This window comes from Sitophilus oryzae, unplaced genomic scaffold (genome assembly GCF_002938485.1).
Source record: "Sitophilus oryzae breed Bouriz unplaced genomic scaffold, Soryzae_2.0 scaffold_1440_pilon_pilon, whole genome shotgun sequence".
Taxonomy (NCBI): Eukaryota; Metazoa; Arthropoda; class Insecta; order Coleoptera; family Curculionidae; genus Sitophilus; species Sitophilus oryzae.
Window position 1 is genome coordinate 4,089,503 of NW_022146105.1, and position 14,718 is coordinate 4,104,220.

Genomic DNA, 14,718 nt, shown 5'->3' on the forward strand with positions numbered 1-14,718 from the left:
AGAACATTTCTATTCAAAAGATATTCCCACTTTTTTTTAATGCCAAAATAAAAATAAATAAATAACTCTCCTAAGAAAACTCTAAATATTATTTTCTTTTTGAAAAAACAGAGTGTTCAGTCATATACATTGAGTTCATTAGAATGAGAGTTAATATGTAAAGGTTTCTAATTTAAAAATACTATATTCTTTTGAAATAAATTATTACATATTTCTGAAGCACAGACGTAGAGTTAGGTAATATCCACACCAGATGGTTTAGAGGTATGCCAGATATTTTTGCCAAGATCTTATAGCGTCTGGGTTTTTACAAGCCTATAACAATCATTTTGTTTTGTGTTGCTAGTGATCTAAATTCAATTAAAAAGATTAAAAACTATAAAATAACTAATAGGAAGATTCTTGTTAGAGGGAAAAAGTAGTAAAAATGATTGATGACATGAAGAGAATTGGCGAGGCGAATGAATAAAATTTTTATGTAACCTTTCGATATAGCAGTATAAAAAGAAAAAGCATGTGTCCTTGGTGAAAAGCTTGTCGCAAATTTGGACGGGATTTCAGACAGTATATTACGTCAGGGGAACAGAATAATCTTTTTTTAATTAGGTTTGTGTCTAAAAATAAATGGTGGCTCGTATCAGACTAGGAATTGACAGATGGGTCATGGTCACAAGCATTTCCTTTTTGGACTTGATGGAAAAATTTTCGAATTTTTTTCTCAACGGTTGCGCCACGATCAGCGCGAAAACTATAAATAGAAGATTGAAAATAGCTGTTTTATGGTAAGTAAAGAGAGCTTGCGACGGGCTGGTTCATCGGGGTTTGTTATTTCCACTATAGATGGAACATAAAATATAAATTAGAAAAGAACACAACACACACATATATACACAACTATAAATAGCGACTAGGAAATAACTTACTTTACGGTTAAGCGGCAGTAAAAGCCCGAACACTAATTTTAGCTAGAATAAGGAACGAATACCGGTCCGATTTTGCCGCTCAGCTGAGATCTGCTCCAGGTATTTTTGCAGGAATGCACTAGGAACATTTTGAAGATTGCGACTACCTAAGACCGGCGAGATTCCGAAGCGTGCACATCCCTCACCCGGTTAAAAAATTATTGGAACTGCAATTAGGGAACACACGGTATACACGCACCAGACACACGCACCATGAGAGAGAGACGATGGTCGGCCTATGACGTAATCGGTCCTCGGAGCCAAGTGATCGTTTTAAATTTGTAAATATCTGGGGCGACGAGATGCGAATACGAGCGTAGTGGAAATCTGGATGAGGCAGGCTGACTGTGGTCCGACGTTGCCGGCTCGTCGGGAAACTTGCGCGGAAAATCCTCGCTCGTGCCAGATATCCCATCCCCACCACTAGTTAGGCCCGTGCTTGTTCCCAACTGACGATTAACAATTTCAAAAGAGATCCACATGTATTTGCTAATTATTTCGCAAACAACCCTTCTCATCAAATCGCTTCTTTGGAAATAGCTTTTAAAGTCCTACTACAGTCGAGACTGGACCTATTGAAAACTCTTGTGTAAAAGGAAAACAAAGAAAAAAAAACAAGTTCTCACTTCCATGGAGCTTCTATAAAAAAAAAACAGAGGGTATCCAACTAGAATAACATAAACTCTCCTTTGAAAGTCTTTTACAGTCCCTCTACTATCGTCTATCAAGGAATTGCCGAATGCTTAGCCATTATTCTAGAGCATAGAGGCTCTTGTCTAAAAAGAAAACAATTTCTCACTTCCATGGAGCTTCTATGAGACTATGAGAAAAAAACCAGAGTTTCTCCAACTGGAATAACATAAACTCTTCTTTGAAAAATCTTTACATTCCCTATTATCGTCTGCCAAGGAATTGCCGAATGCTTAGCCATTATTCTCCAGCATAGAGACTCTTGTGTAAAAGAAAACAATTTATAACTTCCATCGAGCTTCTATGAGAAAAAAACAGAGGGTGTCAAACTAGAATAATATAAACTATCCTATCAAGGAATTGCCGAATGCTTAGTCATTATTCTAATTTGCCGAATGCTTAGTCATTATTCTCTTGTGTAAAAATAAAACAATTTCTCACTTCCATGAAGCTTCTATGAGAAAAGAACCAGAGGCTCTCCAACTGGAATAACATAAACTCTTCTTTGAATATTCTTTACATTCCCTACTATCGTCTGTCAAAGAATTGCCGAATGCTTAGCCATTATTCTCCAGCATAGAGACTCTTATGTAAAAGAAAACAATTTCTCAATTCCATGGAGCTGCAATGAGAAAAAAAAACAGAGGGTGTTCAACTGGAATGACATATACTCTTGTTTGAAAGTCCTTTACATTCTCTACTATCGTGTGCCAAAAAAATGCCGAATGCTTAGCCATTATTATACAGCATAGACACTCTTACACTAGAAGAACACAATTTTTTACTTCCATAAAGGTTCTATGCGAAAAGAACCAGAGGGTTTCCAACTGGAATAACATAAACTCTCCTTTGAATATTCTTTATTCTTTACATTCCCCACCATCGTCTGACACGGAATTGCCGAATGCTTAACTATTATTATACAGCATAGACACTCTTACACAAGAAGAAAACAATTTTTCACTTCCATGGAGGTTCTATGAGAAATGAACCAGATGGTGTCCAATTGCCGAATGCTTAGCCATTAATCTACAGCATAGAGACTCACGTGTAAAAAGAAAACAATTTTTCACTTCCATAGAACTTCTATAAAAAAAGACCAAAGTAAAGAATCTGTTATTTTAATCATTTTAATCTGGCACTGGATTGAATAACATATGTATGCACTACCTTATCGCAAGTTTTAAACTGAGTTATATCTGGTTTTGTACAATTAGATCTAGTTTATTTACAATATTGATAAGAATACAGAATTGCAAGAAACATATCAAACTGCTCTTTCAACTCGAACTGAAATTAAAATGTATTTTGAAAATATGCCTTAAAATATATCAATATGTTGTTCAAAATGTTCGGAGCAGTATTGAAGGGTGCTCTAAAATATAGAAAATGGTTTAATCTAAATTCCGAAATAATTAAATGCTACTGATTTAAAATTACGTGCCTTGATAAACAATTTAATCGAAATGTTAATCTATAATTAATAATATGTCACTTATGTGTGTTATTACTAGACCACAATATTCGAAATTGTATTATTTTGAACCGTTTTGGACGAAACTGTATTTGAGGATGAGTAAAAAAGAGAAAAAGAAACGTATGGCAACGATGTTTTCTGGGAGCTATGCGCTCGGAGTCTGGCAGATCGGGAATCGCCATAGTGACGCCAACAACTCTCTATAATCTCAAACTAATTCTTGCCAAACTTTTTGTCTAAGCATTTACGGCATTTGCTTTTGATATATTTCAATTCTGAAACACTAGCGAAAACGGAATTTTTCATATTACAAAAATTGTCAATTTTTAATTCAAGTGAACTAGCTTTATCATTACTTAGAAGTAATTAGAAATCAAGGGCAATATCAATTTTGTTCTCCTATTCTAGGGGCTCATGAATAAAAACGGCCGGCCGTCCAGTTAAATTGTAATTAAGAAGAGGATTTTGCGAAACAATAAAAAAATAATCGTAGCATTTGACTTTCAAATCGGGATTCAAAGCAGTTTGCTGGCGAATATGCCTGGAAATGATAAATTACTTATTTTCTTGTCTTTGTGCGTCGGAAAATGGCCCAAAAAAGGATTTGGAAATGAAAGAAATCTCCTATCCAAGTGTCGCACTTGCCTTGAACTCAATAGCATTACCAGAGAATATAAAAAATATATTCGTAGCCCTCTGTCTACAAAATACACGGGAACCAGATGTTTCTTACGAGCTCATCATACCAACGTTAAGAAATATTTTAGCAAAATTTACAGTGTTTCTGTAAATTTACAATTTTTCTGTAAATTTACACATTCTCTGTAAATTTACACTTTTTCTGTAAAGTTACACTTTTTTCTGCAAATTGCATGCGAAATTGCATTACTTCAGCGCCGCGCCGGCGCCGTCGCACAGTGCTTCGAACATACGGCCTCTAGAGGACAAAAATGCAAAACTTCTCTTTTAGGCAATTTATTCAAACTAGGTTTATTTGACACAAATGATGAGTACTCTCATTGTACTAAATGATGATATTCTTAGTCCCACGTTTATGAAAAAAAAAATCTTATAAATAATAAAAATGTTGGAGCTGTGTTCCATCTAAGGAAATATTCATTTATAGTATGAAAACGGTGTAAGTATTAAATAAATCGCTGTGATAAAAAAGAATTGGAATAACATTAGTACATGATTTCTACAATATAAACCTAATATAAGATAAAAATGTTTTTCTTTAATGAAAAAGAAACATTAATGCTATATTTAATTAAAAAAAAACTTAAGATACTATAAATTTACTTTAGGACAACAAAATGCATATATCGTAACTACTCTGATTCAGAAGAATCACTGCTGACAGAATATTCCAAATTTATAGTATCCAAATCACAGGGAGATGAAATATCCTCACATATAAGATATTTCTGTACATCATTTTCCAATATGTTACTTTTTCGCGTTGTTACTGTTCTTTTTGTTGGTATGAGGGGTTCGGATGTTAGTAGTTACCTCTTTAATAGACCATATCCATATATTATTTTTTCGTTTTCTTGGGTATGAGGTTTTATGATAAATTGAAAGATGGAAACTTTTTTATGCCACGTTTCGCTCCAACATAGTGGACTTTTTCAGGCACAAGTGGTTGTCTCATTGGGCTGGAAGGTTCATCAATATCTAATAAAGAACACATTTTTTGAAATACAAATAATTTTGAGTTCTTGTCCTTATGACCAAGCCAAGTATTAACCAGATCGGCATTGCTTATCAATTTTACTCCATCTGAAAAGTATTATAAAATAAAGTTCGTCGCAAGCAGACGCAGGTGAACTATACAAAAATTAAAAGTGTATGAATATGACAACAAAAATATTCAATAAATACGATATGTTTTGATATGTTTTTTTAATGCCTTTTTGAAGTTTGAAAACGTAAAATTTTTATACCCATTTTAGAATCATCTTAAAAAATAAATAAAAACTAAACAATCACGAACTTGTTTAGAAATAAATTTAAAGTACATACCTTGTGTTTAACAATAATGTAAATTTTGCTAAAAATATTTTTCAATGTTGTTGTGGTTTTTAAACTAATTCAAATAAAAATTTTAATAATAAACTGAATTACACCAAGTGAATTTCAAAAAACTATAACTGTGTATGAACTGAAATCGAAATATCTGAAGTAGGTAAACATAGATGATATCGATAGGTCACGATAAGAAAAAACCTTTGACATATATGTAATTTGTTCGATACATGTATCTATTACCGCTTTTTATGTGCTGTACTAAATTAAAACATCCTATATTTTTAGACAGGATCATGTCCACCGTTATCAAATGATTTTATTATTAGTCCGCCACAATAACAGTTTTATGAATCATAAACCAATTTTCCCTAATAGCAAAGACAAATATTTATTAATAGGATGGACATAGATATATTAAATAATAATATTGAAGCTGCTGCTAATGGATAATTTTGTTTTAAATATCACATAAACAAAACGAACTAAAAGTTATTTTATTTGTTTTTTGAAAGCTAATGATAAATAATTTCTGATTATCAATATGACTCTCCCGGTGAGTCATTGTTAGTATTAATGGTTTGTCATTAATTCTTCCATCATCATTAAATATTTTACATAATTATTATGAAAAATACAGTGAATGGGAGACAAATTTATTAATGGCTCTTATTTTTATCTTACAAAAACAACAAAAAATGTAATATCATTTCAAATACAGTAATCTTTATGATTATTTTCTTGAAAGCAAGATACTAAGTATTGGGATTTAATAAATTTTCTTCTCATATTAAATTTTAAAAGCCATATGTTGATATGAATTTGAATGCACGCTTATTACTTTTCAGTAAGTTATTACATTTTCTGAAGTATCTAGTAAGGTAATGAAAAATTTATTCGGATTTTGCAGCAAGTCTGATTTTCCAATTTTTCAAATCAAGTTAATGTGTTATTGAGAACGAGTAAAAAACCGTACCCGTTTATTTAAGAGACACAACATCTATTTTAAAAGTTATATCTCGTTTAATTTTAGAATATATTTGATAATGCTTCCGGTTTTTTTTAACAGGTATGACGTCAAACTTTACTTCCACAAGTTAATGTGCATTAAGTTCTTAGTCGCCTGAAATTAATCAATTAACATAAACACTAGCGTACTTATTCTGAAACTTTAATTTAGTTAGAGTTGGTAAAAAGTTGACTGTTTCAGTTTTATCTCGTACAGTAACAGGTTATATCTAGTTTGAAGTAGATTTCTAACTTTTTAGTTTCAGGATTCGCAGTTATATAGAGACTTTGACAAGAATTACATGATACTAGAAAGTGGAGATATATGCTATTTACTTTTCATATATTATTAAACACACAGAGCTGCAAACTCACAGAACACTTAAGTCTTTTTTTGATTTAAATCATTTTAATGACTTAAGTCATTTGATTTTAAGTCATTTTTCGAAAGCTGACTTAAAACTTAAAATTGTGGTCATTTTCAAAATGATTTGTGATTTAAATCTTTATTCCCAAATAGAAAAAGAATTAAGTCTTTTTTATAAAAGACTTAAGATACTTACATTATATTATATTATATAGTATACATTTATATACCTACAATAAATTAATAATAAAGATAATAAGGAAATCGGCAATCAGTAGGTAATACAAGAATAATTATATTAACATTAAAATATAGGTTCTTAAATTGAATTTGCTCTATCTTGACTTGACGGTAATTATTTTGATTTAAGTCATTTTGCCGACTTGTAGATCATCATGATTTATATCAAGTCATAAAAACGACTTAAATTACATTATACTGAATTACTTAAATCTTTACCAAAATGACTTGACTTGATAGAAAATGAATGACTTGATAGAGAATAAACATTTTAAATTACAACCAATGCACAGCATAACTTGTATTCTAGCTCCTTTACCGATGTTGAGCAGTGCCGTCTTTAGTATATCGGGGGACACGGACCTGAGACAGCGAAGGGGCCCCTCGGATCTTGGAGGACTTACAAAATCGCGATATTTTGTCGCGGTATTTCCCTGGAACGGTCGCGAAAGTAACGCGGCACATATGTGGAACCGGTATTTTCATCATTTTGTCATCATAAGTTGCCATTAAATACATGCGAACATTCCGTCGGGGATTTCCTGATCTAATACTCCATGGCCCGTGATATATAACATGGTATACATAGGTACATAACCGTGGTATATCTAACATTAACAATTTTTGAGAAAAAAATTTTTAAAATTTTTGGACAAAAAAAACTACCTGTCAAAAAAATTTGTACAGCCTAGAAGTCAAATTTAGTGATTATCACAGGCACTGTGACATAAAGAAAAGACATGTGGCTATCTATATCAAAAATTAAATTTTCAAATGTCATATAATAATGGCGGTAGTTGTCATGGAATTGAGCGATTAAAAAATTATCATAAATTTTTTTTTTCAAATGGAAACCCACTTTTTTTATTTCACTAGTGGAAAGAGGTTTTTCAATTCATTACGTTTTAACTATACATATTCGTATACCTAAAATAAAACGTTTTTAAGTTATTTAAGATTTAGTTTGAAGTTTGAAAACGAAAATTTTTCTTGATTTTATCTAGCTTCCTTTGACATTAAGTGTCAAACAGTCAGACAATTTATTCCCATCTGTCAGAAATCGAATTATTTGAATTTCCTATATTATAAATACTGCTGCCTAGAAGTTTAAAAAGTGTATTTATATAAATATATGTCGTATTTTCGCTCTTTAGTGATATCTAATAGTTGATATTTTAATAATATACCGTATGATCGAAAAAAAAACGGCGCATAGGCTACTGGTTAAAATCAAGAAAAATCTACGCTTTAAAGCTAAATCTTAAATAGCTTAAAAACGATTTATTTTAGGTACAGGAACACGTATAGTCAAAAAGTAACAAATTTTAAAAACGAAAGTAACGAAAACCTTTTCACGAGTAAAATAAAAAAGTGGATTTCCATTTGAAAAAATGATTTATGATAATTTTTTAATCGCTTAATTCCATGACAGCTGCGGCCATTATTATATGACATTCGGACGTTTTCTCTTTATGGTACAGTGGCTGTGACAATCACTAAATTTGACGTTTAGGCTATATACATATTTTTGACAGGTAGTTTTTTTCCTCCAAAAATGATAAATATTTTTTTTTCTCAAAAACGGTTAACATTAAGTATAGATAGAGTGATTAATATCAAAATTCATAAAATTTTACAGAGAAATTAAATATGTAATAAAAAATTGGGACACCCACTTAAAATAAGAAAGTTGCTGTCAACTTCCGGTACTTCCGGAAGTGCCGCCATATTGAAAATATTTTTAATCGATAGATCTCGTTGCGAAACAATGATATGCAAAAAATCTCGGATGTAGATATTGTAGTTCTCTAGAAACTTCTAATGCAGGTTTAGCCTGGGACACCCTGTATAAATATTTGAATTTTGTCAACCATTATACATACGTCAGTCAATTTTTACAAAATGTGTATTAGAAGTATATCATTATCTGAATAGACCGGGGCCAGACGTAGCTTCGCCGCCCCGGGCCCCCGGCCAGTGGCGTAGCTACCTAGGGGCTAGGCAGGGCAGTGCCCCGGGGCCCTCAAGCTCAGGGGGCCCCCGAATCCTTACCAAAAATCTCGATCGAACTGAACTTTTGGAAATTTCTCCAATTTTCAAAATAAATATGACAGGTTGCAACCCCACTTTAATCATGACAACTCAGTTGAGAGAAATTCAAAAGTTATGCCTAGGGAATTCCCCTAAATTCTTTCTGTAGGTTGGCAGTGTTGTCAATTTGATGGATAGTGTGATAGTATATGTGCGTTTTATTATTCATCGATATGCGTTTTATTGTGAATTCGAGTTAAGATTTTTTGTCGAGAACGGTTGCAAAGCCAGTGAGACTGCAAAAAAAATATGGTATTGATACCCATTTTCAAGAAAAAAGGCAAAGAAAAGTTAAAAAACATTTTGATGAATTAGCTGCTGATCACTGATTTCCAAACCGAGAAAAAATATTTAAAATTGAGATTTTCGATAATGTACTAGACACAGTAATATCTCAATTAGATACACGTTTTATTGGTATGAGTGCAGTCTGTCATATATTAGATTTTCTAAGACCAACATTTTTATTACATCTTGATGAAGCAACTTTATTACAAAAGTGTGACGAATTCCAAAGAAAATATTCAGATATAATAGGGCCTAGTTTTTTACTTCAATTTACTAATATTTACCACCTAGTTTTACCTCAACTAACTCAAGCATGGACTGTTCACCAATTATGTAAGGAAATAATGAGCAAATATGGAGTGCTAGAATGCGACCTAACTGAAGTATTTAAAGCAATGTTGTTATTCTTTACAATTCCTGTCACTTCTGCAGCAGCTGAAAGTTCATTTAGCAAATTAAAAATAATAAAAAATTATTTAAGAAATAATATGGGCCAAACTCGACTCTCCGACATTATTGATCGCTAATAGCAATTGAAAACAAAACCGCATCAAGACTGGATTTAAACGTCATTGATACTTTTGTGAAAACTCAAGCTAGGAAAAAATTGTAAATATAATTGTTATTTAGTCAGTTGGTAGGCCTGACTGTTATATAATAAACCCTTGAACACAGTTTAAAGAATAATATATATATATATATATATATATATATATATATATATATATATATATATATATATATATATATATATATATATATATATATATATATATATATATATACTTATATTCTTTGAATCTTCTCTATATTTCGTTTTATTAGCCAAACCTACACCAAGTATTAATTGTAATTTATGTATTTAATTATTTAATTTTTGTATTTAATATTTAATTGTAATTACAAAAAAGATCTTAAGTAGCTTAGTATTTTTAAAGTATTTGTATATTTCATATTTTTATTTGATAAAACCTAATCAGTTTACATACCAGTGGGGCCCCATTTTTTAATTTGCCCCAGGGCCCTTGGTTACCTAGCTACGCCACTGCCCCCGACAGGCTTAGTCCGCCACTGAATACACTCTAATCCTTTTCGTCCCAAAACATTGCTCTGTTTTGTTGTCATATATAAATATTTGACAAGAACAAATAGACAACCATCAAGCAAGTTATTACCTTAACTATTTAAAAAATAAATACTATTAAAGATTATCAGGAGTTATTCACGCAAATTGATCATTGAACTTTTGTCTAGTCGGGTTTTTCATTCTGATAATAACATGTCAATAACCTTACAATGCGAAATATAGCTTTTTTAATTAACCAACCTCTTTGAAAAAATTAATGGAATTTTTAAAAAGTGAAAATTAAAAAAAGGTTAAACGAATTCATTAAAGAGTTATGAAAATTATTACTCTAACTTATGCTGAAATTTGACTTGGCAAGGGGTTCGTATCACTTGTAGATTGAAGATATCATTTTAAGCATGTCTTAGAAGTTCATAAATGAAAATATGCAGATATTGAGTTCATTCATGGCTTCTCTAAAGGTAATAATGTGGTTGTCGTGCAGAAATATAATCAGCGTGTTCCTTAACACAGTACTCCATTAAATTGACAGGCATTTATCTTTGTAAATTATAAGAAACCAGGATTTTATGAATGAAATTCTAGTAATGTTTATGCTATATAAATCATCTAAGTTTCCTAACTAAAAATACACTTAATTTTATGCCAAAATGTCTAAAATAATAATGATCGGTTTGTTCCAAGTTGTAGTAAAGTAAGAATAAATTCAAAACATACTAAAAATATTTTTCTGTAATTCCTGTTTCACCAGACACACAACAAAAATAATAAATCACGAAATACGAAAACGTTTTTTAAGGGCTGTTTATATTTTTGCTTGATTATTATTAATGAAAGGCATATTACACACCATTTAGAGGATTAAGATTAATCTGGAACCATCATGTCAAACATTTTTAATTTAGACCGAAATGTCACCGAAAGAGAATTTTTGAACGAGGCAATTTTTTCCGAAAATTAGAAAGTGGATAGCGAGGGTTGTATTTAAATATTAATAATAAGCACAATAAAGAATGAAAGTTCCAGCAAATCTAAAGCCTCGTCACCGAACCCAATCTAAATTTTAATTAATATCTTTAAATATTGGCTGTCTGGTTTGTTTTCAAAGTTATGTTAAAAGTTTTTGCTCCTGAATTAAGGTAAATTTAGATAAAAAAAAAACGTTTTTGTTTAAGACCCACTAAGAAAACTCGTCTCCCTGGATTTGGAATTCATACGATTTTCAATCAAACTTCAATATTTATTTTGTAATGTGTATTTTGATATTTAAAACATTTTTAATGCCTTATTTTAATGAAATATACACGTTAATAACAAAAATAAGAGAAAACGTATACATTGTTTCTGTATTTTAATGGGATTTATGTGTATATTAATTAAAATGTAAGTTGAGACTTTTCAAAATAGTTTCATGCTCTACCAAGTTCAAATTTTATGTAATTGTTTACCCCACGTTGTTTTTTTTTGGCTTAGAAAGTCGTATATTAAACAATTTTCTGAAAAAAACTTACTTTAATAGGATGGTTATTACTTTGAATGTGGTTTACAATGATTCAGTATTGAAACTAAAAGAATTTCGGACTTTTTTCCATTTTCTTTATCTGTTTTGCTTACACAACGTTTCGGTCAGAAGTATCACTGGCCGTTATCAAGGGTAAATTAATCTTAAACCTTAAAACTACTCAGCTTATATACTAGAGCGCATTCACCCGTGAAGAAGTTGGGTGCAGTCAAGCATGAGGCTGTTCACTGAAAATACCTGCATTGGAGCAGCATCATTCCTAAGGATTTTATTATTGCTAGATATGAATACGGCCTCTTTAAATTTGCGCTTTTTCTAATGAGAACAACCCACCCGACCATTTTATGTTGTGATGCTTGGACCACAAGTGATCTGCAATGCCCGACTTCATTGTTTCACCTCCTTGCGTATGTTTTCTATATTCGTCAAGTCGTACAATGTAGAAGAGTTTTTTTTTCTCTCCAATATACGACTTTAATTCATTACGAAAATTATTAATGAAAAACTCCTACGATTATTACAGGCTTAATAGCAATATTAAAATAAGCACAATAAAATTGTTTTATTCTCGTCATTTGGATTGTAATATATTGGCTCTTATTTGGGAAGGTATATTCGAACTTGGCAATAAAATATTCTCCATCAAGGATACAAATCTCAATAAAAGAAAATGATTGGACTATTAAGAATGAGAAGAAACATTTTATGATGCCGTATATTGTTTTTGAAATGGTAATACTACCGCCTGTTTCAAATAAATAAACCTACATATTCCTATATCTAAATAAAAACATTTTTAAAAAGCTTTTTATTAAATTATTAAATACGAAAATTGTTTAATCTAGTTTATATTAAAAGTAATATAAATTCGTTTGTAGTTTTTGATATCTGATTAATATTATTATAATTATCTAGAAAATGAAGTCATATTCACATTTGAAAATCCATTTATAATACTCATCAGAACTGGATCAGTGCTAAATATATACTTTTTCAAATAATTATTAAATAAGTATAATAACCTATATATATTTTATAACTGCTAATTTTATAAAATTATTAATTCCACGAATGTTTTAGTTTCCATATTATACAGGGTAAGTCTTAAATAAGTGCAAATATTTTTAGGGGTGGTATATTTCGACCCCAGAAACACGATTATGAGATTTTTTCACGAAAAGAATATTTAAAATTTGGAATTTTTTGAAATAAGAAAGAAAACCAAGAAAAGATCCAGTAGTTCTCAAAATTTAAGCAACCAAACCAAACCAAACATATTTTTTTTTGGAAATTTTGAAAATTTTTTGGTACCAAGTAAAATCGGTTATTTTGGGCTTATTTTTAAAACGGTAAAGAGAAAGTATGTTTATTTCATCGAGATCTACCAGCCCTGAAAATGTTTGCTCTTATTTAAGACTCATCCTGTATATTAGTATCCTATAGATTATCATTTTCAATTAAAACTGCCATTATTCTAAACAAGTTAATATATAGAAGTAGATCTGCCATTGAAATGGAATAGTTCATTCAGAAAATACACACAAAGTGGACAGTCATATAAAATGAACGGGATATAAGTCTGGAGATCACGGAGGTTCATTTTTAAAACCAAAAATATTTATAAAGACCTTTAATTCGTATTTTACTGGGAACAATTTTATACAAAAATGCTTCGCTTGTCCGCTAGAGGGCATTAAACTTTAAAAAAATAAACATATTTTTTAAGATATTTTAAGTACCGTTATTCAAAATGTTTTTCTCAAACTATGCGATGTGGCGTTTTTTGCCATGTAGCAAATAATAGAGGGACCATTTTACGAAAAGAAAATCTGTCATCGGTAGAGCTGGCAAGGGCGTAGATAAGGGGGGGGGGGTACTGGGGGACAGTACCCCCCCCCTGACGCTTGACGAGATACGAGAATTGAAATAGTCATTGACTATGAAAGGATTTTTTTTAATTAATATCCGACATATAAGAACACTTTGTATGCTTTTAATTATGTTGATTTATCGTTTATAATATGTTCGACCTAATTAAAAGCATACAAAGTGTTCTTAACAATATTCAGGACAGATTAGTGGGGTTAACTCTAATCAATATCCATAAAGATATTGAAATAAATGTTGATGCTGTTATTGATAGGGTTTTCCAAACAGCGTACTAGAAAACTTGATTTTGTTTTGTAGTTTTATTTATAGTTTATAGTTTTATAGTTTTTTTGATAGTTTAGAGTTTTTTATTTATAGTTTATAGAAAATTAACTAATAAACGTCGTTGTTTCATTTTTTGTTTATGTTATTTACAAATCTATATTTTAATTTTTGTGTTATGTTTTTATATCTTTTTGAAGACAAAAAAATCGCCGTCGTTTTAATTCGACAAAAAAATTCCGACGGTGATTTTTTTTGCGACTTAATCATAGTACCACCCCCATAGCATACACCTATCTACGCCCCTGAGAGCTGGAAAATATTTATACTAAAATTTATGTAGGGGTGGGGGTAGTTTTCACCCTTCCCGTACTTTTTCTTGATTTTTGTGAAAGTCAAATGTTAAAGCACAAAACATAGACACCCAAAATTTCATTCAAACGTGGAAAAACTGCCATTATTCTAAACAAGTTAATATATAGAAGTAGATCTGCCATTGAAATGGAATAGTTCATTCAGAAAATACACACAAAGGGGACAGTCATATAAAATGAACGGGATATAAGTCTGGAGATCACGGAGGTTCATTTTTAAAACCAAAAATATTTATAAAGACCTTTAAAATTTAACTTGAAACTTCGTATGTTATGCCTGTGACGAAAATAAATAAATTCCCTGGCATTTTCTCTTGGAAACTTTCGTATACATCGGGGAAGCTCCCTTTTGAACTTGCAAAAGTGATGACGTAATGGGGGAATAGCTTTAGGCTTATAGCCCGCAGTACACACAAGGTTGCTATTTTATATC

At 30.9% G+C, this 14,718-nt stretch overlaps 1 protein-coding gene across 3 annotated transcripts in view; it reads right to left on the minus strand.

The window, feature by feature from the left end:
* LOC115876840 (plasma membrane calcium-transporting ATPase 2) overlaps window positions 1-14,718 on the minus strand; it is a 99,321-nt gene that overhangs the window by 35,117 nt on the left and 49,486 nt on the right. The window contains exon 1 of one of the 3 annotated variants that reach the window (XM_030892819.1): window positions 924-1,274. The exons of the other annotated variants lie outside the window; for them this stretch is intronic. The gene's annotated coding sequence lies outside the window, so the exon portion shown is untranslated. Of the gene's footprint in view, window positions 1-923; window positions 1,275-14,718 lie in introns of those variants that run through there. 3 annotated transcript variants of the gene reach the window in all.